This window comes from Sapajus apella, unplaced genomic scaffold, assembly GCF_009761245.1.
Source record: "Sapajus apella isolate SASKATOON/1434 unplaced genomic scaffold, GSC_monkey_1.0 scaffold41, whole genome shotgun sequence".
Taxonomy (NCBI): domain Eukaryota; kingdom Metazoa; phylum Chordata; class Mammalia; order Primates; family Cebidae; genus Sapajus; species Sapajus apella.
In genome coordinates, this window is record NW_022436981.1 from 15,951,135 (window position 1) to 15,972,178 (window position 21,044).

Sequence of the window (21,044 nt, forward strand, 5' to 3'; positions counted from 1 at the left end):
AAATGGGTAATATAATGTAGAAATTATGTGATTTTTATGGGGCATAGAAAAGAGCTGCAGCAAAACAACTTGAATGCAATGTTATTTTGTACATAACGAATCATTTTTACTTAAAACCCATTGTGGATTTCTTCCTAAGACGATCTTTCATTCAGTGCATAAAAGAGTGATAAAAAATGTACAGTAAAGCTAGAGAAACCATCAGACAGAGCTGTGGTTTTTAAAAAGTCCTAAAAAAATCATAAAATAGAGAAAAATGGTCCTTCATCATTTATAGGCCTTCATCCAGTGATGAAAGCGTTTTACAGTGTTCCAAAACTCATGCAATAATAATTCAGTGGTGCTGGCTACCATCAAGATCATGAGAAGGAAATACAAGGAAAGTTTGACTAGAATTATAATTGTAGTACACACTAACTATAGCTTTTGAGAAGCCATTTCACCTTTCTGAACCTCTTTCCTATTCTCTAAGATAAAAGGCTTAGAAAATATGATTTGCAAGATCTTTTCTGGACATCGATGTGCCAGCACACTTTATAATAACTAATAATCATTGTGATGCCTCTGAAGCATTATAAAGTCCTGGAATGTGCTTGAGTCATCAAAGAAGCTATAGTCAAACTTTTTATTTTGAACATTTACTGTTTTTGCCCACTCAGCATCTATTCCATCTCTTGGGAACACTACTAAAATATTTTTTGATATTCACTCTTCCCTCACATAGTACATTGCTTCAGGGTTGATATCAGGGCTCAAGCTTATAATAGTTGGTATAATTCAATTTCTCTGGTTTTAGTAGTTCACTGGGTATCTAATTGATATCCAGTTGATTCAGTTAGACTCAACCCCAGATCTCTTATTTAGAAATTAGAGAACAATAAATTTCTGTGCTTAGCATGAATGAGAAAGCATGTTAATCTGAGAACTATCTCTAGACTAATAGCCATCTCCAGACTGTGAATGGGGAAGCTGTTAATGGAGGAGTCAACAGTGAGATAACAGTGAAAAAGAAAGAACCAGAATTGAGATCAGAGTCACTTTGTTCAAGCTTCTAAATCAAGCCTTGCCATAAGACACCAGAACCTTTGTATTTTTTAGTTACTTAAATCCTTTATTTGCTAAGCCAGTTTGTTTTGGGTATTTGTTACTTATAATAATAAAAAAAAAAAGCCTGCTGATATTAATTGGGAAAATACTTTAAGATACAGCTGCACAAGCTTCAAGGAGCATGTGTCTCCTGACACGTACATTTGTCTCAGTATCAGAACATTGATCCTTTAATGGTGATTTCTCTTTCTGTTCAGTACATTTTCCCACCCTGCTTGTTTATGAAACAGATTCATTTTTGGGAAGAATATATTCCCTGTTTTCCACCTCACTTCTTCTGGGACCAGCTTTCACTTTCACTTTCTCTAAGGGAACTCCCTAGCTCTCTCTAAGTTGCTCTAATGGTGCCTGTAATGACGATGTCCAAGACCTTTGTGTTAGCTCAGGCCAGTCAAAGAATCCAACATTCTCGGCAGGGTGACTAGTATAAGGCTGGACATAGGACTCTATAGAGGAATTAGAAGTTTTCTTGATAGCAATCTGTGATGTTTGGAAAGAGGATTTTTTTTTTTTCCTACTTGAGGTTCTAGTCTGGGAGGATGTGAGTTGATGGATCCCAGTGGGTATGTGTCCAGTCACTTGAAAGAAAATATATATGCAATAGGAAAGAATAAAGCCAGCCCAGATCAAGAAGAAAGCAGGAATAGGGGCAAGAGAGGGCCCTGAAGATTGCATTCAAGACCAATATTCTTTACATGCCTGAAGCCAGCGCCATCCTTGAGCTTCTCTGTTCTTCAGTTAATTAAATTCCTTTTGAGGTTAATCTAATATAAATAGGGTTTTTGTACTTCTCAAGTCTTGACTAATAATACATAAGAAGACGTGTTCAAATTTCTTTGTGCATGAAGATACCTCTGACTAATTTAGCTGCACAACTGTTCATTCCACTTTCTCCTTGCCATTTTTATTCTCTGTTTTCAGCATTTGATGCTGTCATGAATTGGGAAAATGGATAGCACTCCCTACTCCCCCACCAACACTGCTTGTCACTCTCCTGATAGCCTCCTAATGACGAAGCGGTCATGGCTGGCTTTTTGAGTCACAGCTTGGGCCTTATAATCAACTAGACTTAGCAGATACTTCTTTTGGAGCCGTCAAATGAAACATACTAGCATGCGTATGAATTGTGTTGTAACTGAAATCTCACCATCATATTGCTGACCATGTTTCTAGGGACAGTCAACTGGTGCTAGGGAGACTACGAAGAGGTAGCTTTTTAATCTCTGTCTCTGCAAACAGGTTTCTGGGGGAAGAACCAGCTGTGAGAACACATCCCCAGACCAGCAGGAACACCAGTCCTCACCTTGCATAATGCTAGTTTAATATTACATTTTACCCTGATTTTTGTTGTCTTTCAATAGAAAACTTATGTTTCTCATTTTCAGACATTCAGAAATAACACGAAGGTTGGCATGGACATCCCAATCTTCCTCTATGTTGGGTCAGTCTAATATAGTACTAGTACTAGTTTTGGCCGCAGAGTTGAGGCCAAAAAAAAAATGGTATTTTTGATTTGACAGATTGTGGTTCTCTTTGCTATAAGACCAACGGATTGGTTAAACTTCAGAATGTCATTGGTGACAGAACATACCTTTATACTAAACTGTCTTTCCCCAATTTCATCTTTCTCTCAAATGCCCTTACACTGGCCCATGCATACACATCACTTTAAATGACCAATCATCTCTCCCTCTCAGAGATTGGTGTTATTGTCTAATTATAGATGCTTAGAAAACTAACTGTAGACATCTTTCCCATTCTTGCATTCAAATCTGTGCTTAAGAAACTGCATTTGCAGGCAATAGACTGCTTCATCCTTTGTCATCAATTTCTAGTTCACTTAACTAACAGATATTTATGAAGTGCATATTTTAAGCCAGACACCATGGCAAGCAAGAGAAGGCCACACCCTATCATCATCAAACCAGTTGATAAAAGATGAGTTGAGAGCCCTTAGTTCCATTTCCATTTAGTTAAATATCTGTTTATTAGGGTTGTTAATGCATTATCCTAATTATGATTCATATAACTACTGCTTATTCACTTTGTAAATTTATAAAGCTGCATGCAAATATGAGTGATTAATTGTGTCAGTAACTCTAAAAGCAGTAAGATAAAGAGGACATTTGTTGCAGCTGCTGCTGTTTGTTTTGTATTCATTTCTCTCTTTCTCTACCTTCTCTTGTTTTGAGGTTGCACAAATTTAAGGAATATTGGTTTCTTTGCCTCCATTATGTTGACTATGATTTTTGTTGCATTGCCTGAGAATGTGAGAGTGATTCTTTATGGATCATATAATTTAAATTAGGAAGATTCACAGTTATACTCAGACACTTTGTTGGGAAAAGCTGCAAAGGAGAAAGGACTTACAGAGTTCCTATATAAATTGGTTATGAGTAACATATAAACAAGGAACAACAAACTGCGGAAGGCTTCAGGAGGCCTCTGAGGAGAAAGGCCTCTCCATGCCTCATGTTCCATTGCAGGGTGACCTAGGCTCTGTTACCATAAACATTGTGCTCAAGGACGTAAAACCCCTTCGTAGCACTATGACCGTAGCCAGACTTGTAGGCTCCTTTTAAGGTCCGTGTTCCATTATCTGTACATAGATAACAAGCTAAAGATAACCACATGTTCTTGTTTTGTGAAACTCCCAAACTGCCACTGTTATCAGTCCTTAGGATGACACACCAGTTCGGACTCACTGATTCACTCCACCATGACTCCACCCCTACTCTATAGATCAAAGTGATTGTAATCAATAAATAGCGTGGATGATCAGAGCTCGGGGCCTTCCTTGTCACCTCCAGAGTAATAAAGTGGTGGCCCCCTAGTCCACTTTTTCTCTTAATCTGTCTTTCTCTCATTCCTTTGTCACCACTGAACTTGGGGTACCCACGGGTGATGTAGGGCTCGCTCCCTACACATATTATTTTATTAAAAAGTAGCATCATAGCATTTTGCAAGGCTGAGGTGGGAGGGTTGTTTGAGACCAGGAGTTTGAGACCAATGTGGGAACCAACCCCAATTGCCCATCAATGATAGACTAGATAAAGAAAATGTGGCAAATATAAACCATGGAATACAGTGCAGCCATAAAAAAGAATGAATTCATGTCTTTTGCAGGGACATGGATGAAGCTGGAAACCATCATCCTCAGCAAACTAATACAGGAACAGAAAACCAAACATTGCGTATTCTCACTCATAAGTGGGAGTCATACAATGAGAACACATGGACACAGGGAGGGCAACATTACATACCAGGGCCTGTCAGGGGTTGCGGGGGGAATTGGAAGGAGAGGATTAGAACGAATACCTAATGCACATGAGGCTTAAAACATAGACATTAGGTTGACAGGTGCAGCAAACCGCATGGCACATGCATATCTTTGTAACAAATCTGCACATTCAGCACGTGTCTCCCAGAACTTAAAGTAAAACAAAATAATTAAATAGGTATTGAGATTTTATAGATATCAAGTTAATTTCATGATTGCAGTTAGATGATTCAGATAATTCTAGCTTTGACCTTTTAGATTCTCAAAAAAGAATGAAAGTCACTAGGGAGACCTCTTGGGAGACAGCTTGCCTATTCAGGACAACACTTAAATGTCTTCCTATAGTTGAGACTAAGTATGTATTTCAGCAACTAAGTTCAAGTAACTTTTTTCTTTTTTGTTTGAGTAAGACTTTCCGTTTGCGTAACATTTTCTTTTCTTACTGTACAAGTTTCTCAGCATAATTTGACCTGAAAACATTATGAACTAGCTACATCACTCAAATGTATTCAAAATACCCCTTTTTACTAGTTGGATATAATTTGAGCAAACTATGAGGTGGATAGGAAAAAGTTAAGGGGCCAAGGACTCCCAATCCCAGCAATGGATGATATTCTGTTTCTATGTCTTCCTTGCCCCAAGTATTTGGCAATAGAAGAAGATAAATTCATTTGCCAAAAAGAGATGTTGGTGGGTGTTGGAAAATAATCTTATTAGTGACATTACACCTGGAGTTTTGTTTTACTCACAGAGGACTATAAATAATCTTCCTCACATTCCCAATGAGGGTTACAGTCAGTCCCGATCACCAGCAGAGGAAAAAGGCAACTTTACAATATCTTTTCAAATTCCCAAATGTTCTGCTGCTCAAAAATAGTCCCCCCATGGTAACAGAAAAACCGACCACTGCAGGGGACTCTTGGATGTGGTTAAGCGTTACAGTTCCAAAAAGCATCTGCTGATAAACAAAATAGCAGCCAAAGAGAAACAAATAGATGTGGAAGCTCAATAGTTCAGCCTACTCAGTGTGTGTTATTACCCATTATTTGCATTCCTGGATTAGTTGTTCTGGTCAACAGACCTGGGTGACTGGGATCTTGAAAAACAAGTTGTAATAATGAAAAAAGATGAGGACTATTAAAAGTACGAAGCAGTTTTGTGATGCAGAATTTCTTGGTATTGAGTTTGCACTCCGAAAAGCTACCAATACTAAAAATTCATTCACTGCCAGACACGTGATGTTTTGGGTGTTGTCTCTTGTATATATAACAGCTCTGTGGTCTCCCAAGAGACCATCAAGGTGACTTTGACCCTGGTGCATCCAAAGTCTTATCTGAGAAAATAAATTGTGTGAGTTACCCTGAGATAAAAAAGATTTTTAGAGTTAGATAAGTTTATATATCATATGTCACTATTAGAGACTCAAACATGTTATATATAACATTTATTATGGGATCTAAGAATATATACATTAAATAAGCCTTTTTTACATTCGTTTCACACAGTAGGACTTCTCTCTGAAACATTTACTATCCTGTGAGTTTACTTTGGGAAATAGGGCTTATGTGAATTTTCTTTCTGGCATCTTTTGTCATAAAAGATAATTCATAAAATACTTCATAAAAAGCCAAACTACTTTTTATGATGAGGAGACTGAGCTAACAGTATGGTATAGTTACTAAGTGACAAAGCTGGAATTCATAGTCTGGAAATTTGGTACCAAAGTCCAGATGTTTGATGATTACATATCCAAGGTTTTTCAACGTTGAATTTTAGGAAATTTAATTCTGTTCATGGTCATGGGATGCTTCTTCTTTAGGCTTGGAGGAACCTGAGACAAAATCCATAGACTAATGTTTCAAACCAGAATGGGTACTTTATAATTTACAATAAGAAATTGCCACTATACAGATTAGAACACTCAAAGGGCCTTATTTACATTCTTTCTATAGGTAGAGAAATATGGGAAGCCAGGTCACATTTAAAATGTTATAGGATGAGAATGAAATCACAAGAATAGGAGCTGATTCGATCACTGTTTCTCATACTGTGCTTCTGAGACTTGTACTTTCGAGGAAATAATGTGTATTGGAATTCCTTCATCATTAGAATAGTGTCGTTTTTCCCACAGGACTATCATCAGTAGCAGGGAGATTGCACCGAAATGGAAAACTAAGACTTTCCTTTCTAAAAGCCAATGAAAATATATAAAAATTAACTTATTCAATGAATTATTCCCTAATTATGGAGAAGCTATATAGAATGCCATTAGAAAACCAAAACCATTATGAAATTCCTGAAGTCTAAAACGCAAACATACATGGATAAACAAAAAGTAAAATAATAGGAAAACAAAATATAAAACATGATCAGAATACTTCTAAGATAGTGGTATTTCCTGATGAAGAGAACATGCGACATTGGTCAGGAGGATTTCACTGGTGAGCTACATCTCGTGCACCTGAAGGAACTAAACTCTAATAACTCCCTCTTTTCCCTTACTTGATCAAGCAGTTGTTTGTGTGGTACTTGGTAACAGGATGAAGCCAGAAGCCAAATGATGGTCCACAGAACAGAACTGTAAAATCAAGACAAGATACCAAGGAGTTATTAATTTCCAAGAAAGACAAAGTTGTCTCTACCCATAAAACAATTTGAGTCACATCTCAGATTTACCACAACCCTGCTTTTTCCTTTTCAAAAACATCAGGGACAAGCAGTAATCATCAAAGCAGGGAAGGGGTCAAGGGAAAACTTCCCTTCACCTTCTGGAAGTTTGCTGAAAATCAATTGACAAAGGGCAGATTAAAAGGAGAAAAGGGGCGAGGTGTGGTGGCTCACAGCTATAATCCCAGTGCTTTGGGAGGCCAAGGCAAGAGAGGATTGAGTGAGTCTAGAAATTCAAGACCCGCCTGGGCAACATAGAGAGACCCCATCTCTACAAACAACAGAAAAAACTAGCCCAGGGTGGTGACTGAGGCCTGTAGTCCCAGTGACTCTGGAGGCTGAGGTGGGAGCATGGCTTGAGCCAGGAGAGGCATGCAGTGAGGCATTATTGTGTCGCTGCACTCCAGCCTGTGTGACAGAGCAAGACCCTGCCTTAAAAAATAAATAAATAAAAAGGAGAAAAGCATACAGATTTTTTTAAGTGCACAACTGTGCATGGAAGTCATACAAAATATAAAAATTAAAAGAGGCCAGATGGTTTATCCTTTTATATCATCTTGAGGTTACAGTAAAAATAAGGGCTTAAAGCATTGCAAGACAGATTATGGGAGAGAAGGAGAAAGAAAGGCAAGGCCAGCAAAGATAGTCTTGTTATGCAGATGAAGCCTCACAGTTAGCAGACATCAGAAAGCATAAATGGAAGCCTATGGCGGAGTTAATCTTTCCTAGATCTGGGTAAGGGGGCAGCGGGCCTCAGATAAAGCCTGGCAGTTTATTTCACTGCAGTAGATTTTTCTCTACAAATGCAAATATTCTCCACAAAAGGCAGCTTTTCAAGGCTATTCTTATCTGCAGCCTTTCTGAATAGCTTACTCAAAGTATGTCAAATAAGTGTATTTTGGGGTGAAATAATTTCGGTTTCTTTTAGTCCCCCAGTTGAAAGTTTATTTTCAGAAAGTTTCATAGAGATTTGGCTTAGAGATTGTGAGATAAGAGATTGGTGAAGAAAAATAAAAGCATAGATTAGGACAAGCAGCTATATCTTCTCGAATCAATCTCGTAGTCTTGAGAATATGACAATCTGTGTGGTCAGTTAAATAGTTGAATCTCATTCCAGGAGTTAAACTGTTGAGTCCCATTCCAGGAGGTGGCATTGCAGATGGAAATGCAAAGCTAGGCATCTATATATGATTTATGCAAACAGATCTTTAAGAGGAATTCCTACAGAAATAGAAGAAAGAAAAAAGGTCAATGCCTAAAGTAGTCTATAAACTAGTTCTAGAGTCTCTGAAACATCTTTAGTTGGATTGGGCAGGCAGTAGCAAACTGACAGATGTTCCTAGGTTGTAATTCCAGTCAAGTGTTTTAGTAAGCTTTCTGCATAGTCCCTAAGTCAACGCATGAAGGCTGTTTGTAAGTTGCTATAGCAATTTCTCCTATTTATGTCAAGTTGTCTAGTTTCAGTTTATTGGGCTTTAAGAAAAGCAGTTTTAATCTCTAGTGATTTTAAGTCAGAAGGGTAGGAGAAAAGTTAGAAACATTAATCTGGAGAGTTACAACCAGATACTAGAGGAAAATAAAAATTTGGTTTTAGTCTAGATTTCAGCTAAATTATAAAATCTCATTTAAAAAGCCAAAATGGGCTGGAATCTCATTACAAGTGTACTATAGGATTTTTTTTTTTTTTTGACACGTGGCTTTTCTCTCTTAAGTCCCTCATTGCTACCAAAGATAACTTATAGTAAGACTAATTTATTTGCAAAATAAATGTTAGTCTTATTATACTTGGCCTGATTATTTGCATAAAGTGCAGCAAGAACAGTAATTGGCATATAGATTATTTGTAAGTTAGCTTTACAAAAACGCTTTCATAAGGACTTTTGGATTGGACTTTGAAAAATTCTAAAGACTTAGGAACCAAACCAAAGACTGTGTCTGTAATATCTGTGTGAATTGGGTGAATTCTTCTTGAATTTCCTGGGCCTCTCACATTCTTTACTTACCACAAGGTCAGAAACCATTTAAAGAAACTATATAGACAAAATACCAGGTTCAGTTTTTTCCAAGTCTACTGGCTTTATACAGTCAAGCTGAACACCTCAAAGCAGTCTGGTTACACTTGAAAATATGACATTCCAGTCAAAGCTTTGGTAAAATACAGTCTTTCCATTTGTGATTTGTAATAAAAAAAAACAAAAAAACAAACAAAAAAAACTTTATTGAACACATACAAATATGTATACTGCCATAAAATAAGAATACTCCCAAACAATACATAAATTCTGGAGGGATTAGGTAGTGAAAAAGGTAAACATTTCAATTTTACTCACAAAAGTATGATTCATCTAATTCCTGTAAGCTACAAATTTAATAAAGGAAAAAAAAAAGTTTTCTTAACTCTGAAAAGCAAAACATTAAAAAATGAGCAATATTTTAAAGAAACAAAAAATTACAAAAGTCATTTCATTACTTCATCAGTTCACTCTCATGTATTTAATTCTTGTTATGGCTTGATGCTGGGTTGGTAATTTTGTGAGTCCAGTTTTCTAATTGGAGTTTTCAAAATTCTTACCTAGTCCAATTGTATAATATTAAAGTTGTCAGAAACCTGTATTTCATGGTACTGATTGTACTCTTTTTCATAAAGCTCCTTGAAGACACAATACTTTAGGATTTGCAAAGAGCTTTTAGGAAAAAAAAGGAATTTACTGCAGACAAAAGGCTTAAAATGGCCGTGGTTAACGATGTAATTGACAAATATCTTTAGTTATTTTCTGTGGCCTACAATTTAATATATCAGATTTTTTGAGAATCTCATACAATTTTGGAACACATTTATACAAATATAATGCAAAGAAGATTAAACATTATTTCTTTTTGGACAGTGCTTCCCATATAATTTAACATATCAAATAAATCTGTTTATTATCTCTCTTTCAGATAGCTCAGGGGCCGTCTGTAACATTTCAAAGTAAATTTGAGGTCAAAAAGATTTAATTTTAATTTGTGAAATTTGATTTTTAGAAGCCTATAAAATGTGTCAAAGTTTTAAAATATATTTGACCAAAATAGTATCACAAATCACTGTAAAATAACAGTCATCCATTTAGTCAAAGTGATAATTAAAAGGCTTTGGAAAGCTAAAATCTTCATTAAGACAAGAGACTCAATTTCCAAATGATCAAAAGACCTAATAAAGTCCGCATCAGACATACAGCCGCTGTTTCTTTTTCTCTCTCTCCATTGTTTTTTTCTGTTTACTTAAAGGGTGAACCAACATCTTTTGCTATTTCTTTTTAATAATATATAACATTATTGTTAAAAATCAAATTCTAGGTTTTTGTTAGTGTATTTTTGATATTAAAGCTCAACTTAAAAACCCTTATAATAAAACAATCCCATTGCTAGGTATATATCCCCCTAAGAAAAGGAAATTAGCATGTCAAAGAAATATCTGCCATCCCATGTTTATTGCAGTACTGCTCACAAAGCCAAGATTTAGAAACCATTTAAGTGTGCATTAACAGATGAATGAAGATTTAATGTTAATGGATATTTAATCACACATTATTTTGAAATTCCCTTTCCCTACCTTTCTATAGCCATTTCCCCAACTTTTCAAGGTAAAAATCTATGTCATTTTTTTTCTTCACTTAGAAACAAAGCTTTTTTTTTTTTCAACAAACACACATCTTCATGCCTTTATAATTTACCTCGCCAAAAGCATATCTTGCTTCTCTCCTATACTTTGCATATACATAAAATTATTTCTCTTATTTTAATATTCTCAATTACATATAATAATTTAAATTTTGACTGTGATAGCTCTAATTTCTAGTGAATACCTAGAAAGTAATTTTGAGCTATTTTATATCAGTATTGTCAAATGAAAAACATTTCATAATTTTTTACAAAAATGGTTTTTCTATTTTTTGTGAATTAACAGATCTAAGGTTAGCTTTATGATATAAAAAGATGTCAAAGTATACAAACAAACATGTTTAATAATGTTTTAGTAGTTTAACTTATAAACGACTCCTACATTTATGATTGCTTCTTAATTTAACGTAACATGCTTTAATATTTTAAATTACTGAAAAGGATTTTGAAACTATGACACAGGTACCCTCCCTAATATTTTTTCTAGTCATCTTGGGTTTCAGGTACCCACGTGGCATACAGGATGGCTGTGAAAGGCAGGGCCCATCTGGGTTCTGAACTCACACACCAGGTGTGGAGCTGAGAACAAAGGACAGAGCTGTGAAGATGGCAGCTGCTGGCCCAGGTGCTATAGACGCACCTCACCATGGCCACCTGTCCAGACCTCAGAATTCAGAGGCTCAAAAACAAAGACATAAGCTCACAGCAAGATGTGTGCAAGGCTTCAGGGAAGCCCAGCAGCCAGCCCTTACAGCTTCAGTTTATAGAATAATCAAGCAGATATCAAAAACATTACAAAAACAACAGTTTTATGGTATAAAGACTGCTAACACAGGAAGCCAAAATCTGATCAATGCAAAAATAAATTATTTATCTTACTGACAATTCTGAAGACATTTTATTTTATCAACAATTCTAAAATTAGCTGTTTTTACCAAATATTGTCTCAAGTTACATAGAAATATCACGTATACTTAATATACATAGACACGTAGCCATATAGATACACAGACAAAAGCAGATCTTCTAGCTTTGGATAAGATTCTTTAATTGCCAGCTTCCAAACAGTTTTTCTTTCCCTTGTTTAGACCATAAATATTCTGATTACTTGTTTTATTGCTCTAAGTGGTTGTTAACTAGGCAGCCGTATGTTTGTACTTCTAAAGGGATGATGACTCTTAGGTGAAACAAAGTAGAAATTTATATCTCAAAGACACAGAACTTAGATCTGAATATCATTTTTTTTTCTTTGCCAAGACAATGAAGGGCATAGGTAAAGGCCTAGTTAAAGCATGATAGGCAGGAAAGGTATCCTAAACAAAGGTAAGATAGATTTTTAATGTAAATATTTAAGTTAATGCCTTTCTCATTGTAAAAGTTTCTGGTGATTTAGGTCTAATGAGGAAGATGTCTTTTCAAATAAAGGTTTTCTTTATAGATGTAAATTTCTTTCACAAAGAGTTTAAATACAGCCAAATGTCAGAAAGTTGTACCTTGGGGACCAATTTAGTTGGTAGGTGACTTTAATATAGATTCTGTGTTTTAATTAGATATGCAATTCAAGGTGGAGCACATTAATGAATAGGGCTAAACCAACTCCTGACCCTTAGGGCTCTGTGAGGTGAACAGGAGACCCAAGAAATGGCCAGTGGCACCTTGATTGTGTTCCTCAAGAGATCTCACAGTCACTAGAAGTCTCTTTTAGGTCCCTTTATGTGATAACCAGAACTCTCATATTGGTTCTCAGTAATTCTTATCCATTGACCACGAAATGGAGAACATAGGGGCCACTTTTAGAACAAGAGAAATGAGGATGTAGATGCAGATACAAAGCATTTTTACCAAAAATAATTGGACTATTGGGATTTAAAAATATAATTGATCTACTTTGATATATGCAATTGTTGTTTTTTACCTTAAATTTGGAAGCACTAATCTAGTAGTTCTATATCACATTTTAAACTTTTCTGTCTCTATAGTTCTGTAAACCTGGAGTTTAAAGATTGATTTATAAAAAAAAACTTTTATTTTAGACTTCTAAATGATCAGTGTGGCTGTCTGCATGCATTCTGGGTATCTATTTTGAATGATAGCTATGCTTTGATCTAGATGATCAGTTTCATTGTCCTAGTTACCATCTTATTTTGATTATCTTCTTTTCAAAGTACTGTCTATTATTAAAATAATGACGTGATTATTTTGTTGCAGGAGTACTTTATAACATTCTAATATCTAGTAAACCAGATTTATTTTTACATGTTAGGCAGTGATAGTATGTGATTAGAATTAAATATTAAAATACAAATTAAGAAGAATGTTAATTTATTTTATTCTGAGAGCTTATTAATTCAACAAGATGAATTTTTGTCTATTTTGAATATCTGATGTCAGCAATAGCATGTTCATAGCATACCTCATTAAGTAAAGTAATTTAACAAAAAACTGTGTCCAAATGAATGCTAATAACTTATAAAAGCACAAATAAAATTGAATTTGTGTGAAGAAGTATTTGGCTTATGTCTAGACACTAGGTAATTAATTACTCCACATTCCCTGGAAATAATTAGAGAATTTCATCAAGCTTTACTTAACCTTTGGATTTCAAGAATACTATATAACATTAAATTTTTTTAAAGCAATAAGTTCTTTTTTCCCCAAATTGCTATTTTTCCAAGAAAATTTGCACTATTTTAGAATAATTTGCCATTTATTTCTTTATTCTTTCCATCTTTCCACTTTTTCCACATTGATACAAATTTTTTAAATTTAGGAATTTGAACTTCAACAGGAAGCCAAAATTATAAGCAATTTTTTTTTTATTCTTACTAGTCTTGAAGAAGCAAACAGCCATCAGTGAACTGAGTATAGAGGGGATCCCATGAGAAGGAATTTATGTATTTTTTACTACCTGAAAAAAGCTTCACCATAGAGCTAGTAAGAAGCTTTGACCTCAGTTATACAGCCAGAAGAATATAATTCATTACAGCCTGAATGAGTTTGGAAGTAGGCTTTTTTCCCCAGCAACATTTTGATTGTAGCTTGTGAGAACAGAACTTGGGCAGAAGATCTAGCTAAGGTCTACACTTTTGACCTACAGGAACTTTAAGATAATAAATGTGCATTAAGCTGCTAAGTTTGTGATAATTTATTACACAGAAATAAAAACTAATGTAGCCTCGTAAACGTCTTTAAACCTTACTGCTTACAAAGATGTTCACATCTCTCTATTATGGGCTTCCCCCATCTGTAAGGATACTATGAAGTTCTCCCCTCTGTAAGGCAACAGACACCCCTCCAGTACTTGCCTCACCTCCCCTTTCTGGGTGTTGGGTCAAAAACTAGCATTAAATCTCAGTATAACCTGGCTAGAAACATGCTGATCCTGACAATGGAGGAAAGAGATTATACCCAAAGGAACTGCAAAATTTCCTTAACATGTACCAGATGGATTCAAGAGAGTGCTGATAAGATTGGATTTTGAGGTTGCTTGATCAAGTAAGCCAAATGTAAGTCTAACTATGCAAAGGTGTCTTCATTGACTGGGGTGTCTTTTATTGAAACAAAAGATTTAACACTACAGCAAGGACCATAGAGGATAAGACAAATTCATTGTTAGAGTGGCAGTTAGAAGCCTGGAGAAAGTGATGGTCCATGCCAAACAAAGTAGAAATGCCTCAGTTTCCCTGGCAGGCAATAGAGGATGTGGTTAAAAAAAAAAAAAAAAAAGGTAGGGAAGTGAGGATGCTTGAATGGCTGTATTATGTAAGCCCAGAAGACCAAATCAGAGGATTATATTGCATGGAAGAGCCCACAATATACACCATTCATTAAGTTCAAGAATGAGAATATGATAGGGGCATCTGCATCACCAAGAACGTCAGTGGGAGCTCTCCTCTGCAAGGCCTGATAGTGGGAAAAGTGTTCGCAGAGCTGGCTTTGTGAGTAGCAAAGGGAATAATGGGACCTAAAGAAATAGAGCCACTTTGGAGATGTTTGATTGGCTGAAGCTGGGGGATCACAGTTACTGTAATGACTGGCAGGATTGGAAGGGCAGCCATGAGGACTTGACTTGCAAGAAGTTAAGGGGATGGTTATGGCATCTCTAGGATAAAATTAGACAACTGAGGGAGCTCGTTCATATTTACAAATAGAAGAAGGCAAAAATGAAGGAACATGAGTCTAAAGGCAGTTTCCCTTGTTAAAAGTCATAATCCCTTGCTGAATTCCTGGATCTGAACAAATTTTCTGGTATAACGCCCATTGAATGAGAGATGTGGGTTCCAGGAGGAAGGATGTTACAACACAGCAAGAATTGACTGTAAGGTTCCCCTTGTTCTGTGGCAAATCCTACAGTGTTGGAAATGTCAGTGGTGGATAATTATGCAGAGTGGAGTTTATAAGCTCTAGTGGGAAAATTATAACACAGGTATCCGGAGTTCTGGGGCAAGGCTGTGCCATCTGCAGCAGCAGAATATATGCCTCCTGAGAAACAACTCCTGCTGTGTTGCTGAGCCCTGATAGAGACATACTGTTGTCCATGGAGTAACAAGTGACCTTCCACTCAGTATTACTCATTATAAACTGGATTCTGTTGGACCTAGAAAGCATAAAGTTGAATGAGTCCATTAGTATTTCATTAATTTTAAGATGGAAATAATAGATCATGGATTAGGCTTGAGCAGAACCAGAGGGCAGGAGAAGGAAACATAAGGAGGTAACCCTTCGAGGGTTCATGTTACCCACCACAATTGCTTCAGTGCCTGTGCTCCAAATTGCACATATGGCCTGATAGCGGTTGTCCCCTATGACCAGCTGAAGAAGGGAAAATAGCCTGTCTAGCTTATGAACAGGTCAGTTTGATATATGGGTGTGAACTGAAAATTGGTGTGCGGAGACTCTGAGACATTCGAGATGGACTATGGTGCCCATGGAAGTGTGCCAAGCAGATATCCCCTTCAAAAGAATCTACTGCAAGAATAGTTGGCAAACAGCCTCTATTTGTTACATTTGTGGATGCATCATAGTGTTCATGTAAAGTTCATGCTCTTCCTGGGCTGCCCCTAGCCCAGGAAGAACCTGAGGACAGCTGAGCAACTAGAGCCAGGCAATTCCTGCCTGACACAGCACTTAGCTGATGGCCCATTTTTGCCTTGGGATTGTATTGTTCGCCCTACCCAAGCTCTCTTCTCTCCTTTCCAAGATGTCAGACTTGCATCAGAAACCGGAGGCTTTTCCTGCTCCTGCTCCTGTTTTTTATTCTCTGCAGGTATTTCTCCCAGTAAATCACTTCACATCTACTTCTGTCTTGAAATCTGCTTCTCACAGGATTCAAACTGACACATCAGATAATGCCTATGAAAGTTCTCACTGTGATTAAAACTAAGCACTCTAATATGTTGTAGAAATGGTTGATTTCTTAAGCAACTTTCTCATAACTCCTAACCATGGAACTGTGAATAATTTGCATGCATATAAATGTTGATTGTGTGAACAAATGGATATATTGCATTTATTAATTTGAAATAACAGAAATATTCATCTATATTTGCCAGATGTCCATAATCTATTACAGAAGTAGAGAGAAGCAAAATTCCAATGTAGTGTATTATAATTTGTCAAACAATATATTCCTTTTTTACTTATAGATATACTTTAAAGGAAGTCATATTTCTTCTGGAATCCACCCCGATCATTCAAAGATTGAATGATAAATAGCCTAAATAGAAATACATTTTTTATATAGTTTTTAATTGTGCCACTGTTGCAGAACAAAAGAAAAAGTAGTATTTTTAATTTGGATAAAATTCTCTTCAGCGGTAGACACATGTAGTTATTGTTGCAGGTACAGAGAGGAGGCTGGTTGCTATTCAGCTGTTTCTTAGCTGAAAACTGCAGTATTCGGTGACTGTTAATTAAAATGAGGACATGCCAAGTAGGGTAATTTACAGCCAAGTTTCTCCTGGTATGCAGTGCAGAAAATACAGGGAGCATTAATAATTTTGACCTCATTACTTTTGTATTTGTCTAACAAGAATGAAGTATTTAAGTCACTGCTGTGTTAACTTTGGATTTACATATTTTTAAAAATCACACTTTTTTTTTAAGAGATTGTTTTATCTGCTCATAAGAGATATATATGCTAGACATTTGGTTAAGAAAGGAGATGCAAAAACAGTTACTTCTATTCAAGATGAAGTCTGTATCAGGTTAAGAGTTGATTTCTTTAGAAAAATATGCTATGTTTGGTTTGCTTTTCCTATGCATAATGTCTTGTCAAGGACTCTGCCCTCAGCTGCAGCCTTTGCTGAGTAGCTATGAACAATGAATTACGTAGCAGTGGCCTTTCACTCTGTGGCTGAAGCCACATCTCTAGTCTTCATTTTTCTCTTATTTCGGTTTGTTTTTGGAGTTTCATCTGCCTGCTGGAGTTTCCACCTGGAAGAGCCAATAGTTACCTCAAATTCATTCTGTTGTGTAATGAAGAATTTGGCTGGTTTTTGTCTCTAGGCCTTGGTTGGAAGCCTTCAAACCCTTGGATTTCCCATGTCATAGGAGGGTTCCTTATTTATGGTTTATTAGCATAAACACCTGAGTTTACGCTAATGAGATGACTAATGTAGGGCCACTAGATAGTTTATGCTGATTAGATGAGTAAAGATTGGGGCTGGCCACGCCAGAAAGACCTATCATGTGATTACAGGGTTGAGGCTTTGAGCCATGTGATCTTGGCCTGATTTCTGGCTTGGGGGAAGGGGGAGACAGAATTTTGAGTTCAACTTTATGGCCAGTGAATCAAACAATCATGCCTATGTAATGAAGCCCCAATAAAAACTCAATGCAGTGAAGCTCAGTTCAGTTTTCTGGTTGGTGGTACACATTGATGTGCCAAATGGGTGATACATTCTAGGGACATGGGTGATTCATATTTGAGAGCCTCTCAGATCATCCCGTATGCATTTCTTTATTTGGCTGGTCCTGACTTTCATCCCTTCTAACAAAACTGTAATTCTGAATTTTTAGAAGCATTAATATAATCTATGGAACACTGTAAGTTGTTCCAGTGAATTTTCAAACCTGAGAGGTCAGTGAGAACTTCAAAAATTACAACCAGGTGGTCCCAAGTGTGGGTGGCCTGGGAACTCCAGACCCTGTGACTAGAATCTCAAGTGAGGGCAGTCCTGTGGGTTTTGTACCCTTAACCTTTGTAGTTTGACCTAACTTGGTTTGTTAGTGTCAGAACTGCATTGCATATTCTTTAAATCCTGAAGCATCATCCTTTCCCAGAGCCAACAAACTTGCTTGTTGAACTGTTTCTCTTCCCACATTATCAGGTCGAATTTCTTCTCCATAAACCTTGCCTTCAGTTCTTGTCCACTGCCACATGTATAATGTGTTTTGTTTGTTTGTTTGTTTGTTTTTTGCGTGGGCTGTTTCAATACTACTTAAACTGGCCTATCTTCATTGTAACCTATCCTGTATTTCCCAGTGAAGTTCATCTTCCTTACGCTCTCTTCAAACTCAAATATCTTTTTCAGAGGTGTCTAACTAGAACCCACTGCAGCATCTCTCAAGTAACAGGCACACCTGTAGGTACTGAATAAACGTCTTCCTGCTGTCCAAACTTCATGGCGATAGAGGACCCTGCAATTGTCTCCTACATATCTTTTCAACCTCACCCTGTCTTACGTCTATAAATGAATCCTGTGCTTCAAACCAATTACGTTACTCATAGCTTTGCTTACTCTTAAACACTATGGATCCATCCCCATTCCACTGACCAAACTGCATATCTAAAAGGCTCTCTTTCCCTTTGTACTAAGTTCCATCTATGCTGTGAGTCTTTTTAGATGTCTCTACTCCTTAGGGATAGCTCTCACTTCTGAATTTTTGTAGCACTTATTGTAGCATACTTCCATACTGTATGTGTTGTACATGGTTATCAGTTGGCTACTGGTCTATACTACATGGAATTTGTGTTATTATCTAATATTGCAGGCTCTTTTGTAAAACCATACCATGGACTTAGGAAAACAGGAAAATAGAAGTTTTTTGTGATCTCGAGGCATATGTATTAGGTATATAAGTTTTTCAGTTTTGCTATAGAGCTTCTCTTATTTTGTCTATACAATCAGTCAAGTCTGATCTGCAAAAACAATGAAGATAAGAAAAATATTTTACCTACTCATTCTTAATGTATTCTAATCCAATAATTTAAATGTCCTTGAAATTGTAGAGATAGCATTTCCATACTGTCCAGCTGATAGTCACAATGACAGAAAAATTCATTTGCTGATATTTATTTGCTGTTCATCAATAGGGCATGTGTGGTTTTTCACTGACTTGACAGTAAATAAAATTGACAGTAAGTAAAAATCCAAACTTTTCTCACTTGAATGTCCAGATAATAAAGGCTTACTTCTTTGGGCAATGCTGCACTTTTCAGTATAATAACGTGGCCCCTTCTCTTTCTCAGCAGACAAGGAATAATGTCCCAAACATCATTTAAGGAATGTAACATTTTCAGGCAGCTTTGCATCCATAACTTGGCATATCTTTTTACAGTACCATATGCCCATATATAGAGACTAAATATTAGTATTTTTTAATTTTCTTATTTTGTGTTAAAGAAAAGAAAAATAAAACTTCAGTCTCACTAATCAAAAAAGATACACAATTCAGCATTGATTTAATAGAAAGAGATATACTTTGTGCGGAAATATCCCTAGTTTGAGAAAACACAACTTTTTAAAGAAAGATAAAATCCTAGAAGTGACTGCAGGGAATTAACTAAGATTTTTGGACAAATGGGTTTTGCAGCATTAGGTCTATATTTGTTTTAAAGAGGTTTATATGTTCTGAAGCTGACTGATCAATAATAATACTGGAAAACTATAATGTTATAAAGCCGAATTTTAAAGTGTAGAACATCTAACCTGTGAATAGAGATGAATGTATTTGAAAATAAAGATGAAGTGAATAGCGAAAATTTACTTTTCCTCAAAGCTTTCTCTGATAAATTTCAAATTTCTTTATGAGTCCACATTTTTACTTACTGTCCATGTAAATACATTTTTACAGATCTTGCTTTGTGAAATATAATCTTGCAGTTGTTCTGTGTTCCTACACCTGCGTTAATGATTTCTCTCAAATAATGATGATTTCTTTCAACCATTTACAGATTTGTGGGTCAATATACATTTTAAAGTGCCCATCAGGAAATTTTTTAATTAATTTCTATGAACTCAAAGGGATAGCAAAACTATGTGCTGATATACTACTCTATAAAATGACATGGTGACTGAAAAGTTCAATTATTTTTACTTTCTTATTCTTGCCTCTTTAGTTAAGGTTTATATCAAGCTAATAAGAAATGACACTAGTAGAAAGAAATACAAAAAAAGGACATATTTTAAACACTTGTTTATTTCCCAGTTTTACAGATGTGTGATAAGGTCTGGTAACTGAAGGCTACAGTTGAATCAAAGTTGACTTCTGGAGTGTGCCAGTGAATATATTTTGTAGATAGAGCAAAAGCAAAGGTGAATGGCTGTTTTGTGGTGAAGGCCCCCAGCAGCAACCACTGAAGCTTTTCGTGTCTTCCATGGTGAACAGGGTTGTATTTGGAGGAAAGTATCTGTAACCAAACCAGACATACATGGGTTGAGAAAGGCTTCGTTGGAAATTTCTCAAATGCAATCAAGCATTGTGTTATGGCAACAGTGAGTTATATGCTTACAGAACAGAAATTCCCAAATGATGCCTGAAACAAGGAGTTACGAAATAGCTACCAACAAAGGGAGGTTTCTCAGGGGTCCTCAGATATTGAGCCAGAGAAGAGTGTCCTGGAAAAAGTGACGTGTATTGAGTAGGGGACAGATTTCATCACATTGCTAATTGAGGGGAGCCTAGGCTCCAAACTTGGGGGATATAAACCGTCCTAAAGATGACATTTTGGAGTTGGATGCATATTTTTAGCGCTGAGTTGAATAGTGAACTCTCCTATCAGGATTCTGCATACTCTGTCTGTCTTGTATTCTGTGGTTTTTTAGACTCTTCAGTAAGAGGCAGGATTGATTTGGAAACAATTGCTTTGTCTCAGCTTAGGATTCTCAAGTAGCACCTCTGACTTTCTTTGAAGAACATCTGACCAATTCCAAGGAAGTTAAATTTGATCCAAATTTTGGAAGTGGGGAGAAACATAAAGAAAGATAAAAGGGAAAGGCAGCTGTTTACCTAGAAGACACACATGATTCAGTTTTTGGCATCAGCTTCAGAAACACAATACTTATTCAGGACATGCCATCATTTTAAACAATTGTCTATGAGCACC

At 36.2% G+C, this 21,044-nt stretch overlaps 2 long non-coding RNA genes across 2 annotated transcripts in view; one reads left to right on the plus strand and one right to left on the minus strand.

The window, feature by feature from the left end:
• The first annotated feature begins 13,568 nt into the window (after positions 1-13,568).
• Positions 13,569-21,044, plus strand: part of LOC116565899 — a 27,099-nt gene continuing 19,623 nt past the window's right edge. Inside the window, exon 1 of the long non-coding RNA XR_004275646.1 lies at positions 13,569-14,441. This is a non-coding gene — a long non-coding RNA (uncharacterized LOC116565899). The remainder of the gene's footprint in view (positions 14,442-21,044) is intronic.
• LOC116565896 overlaps positions 18,135-21,044 on the minus strand; it is a 32,401-nt gene continuing 29,491 nt past the window's right edge. Inside the window, exon 4 of the long non-coding RNA XR_004275642.1 lies at positions 18,135-20,348. This is a non-coding gene — a long non-coding RNA (uncharacterized LOC116565896). The remainder of the gene's footprint in view (positions 20,349-21,044) is intronic.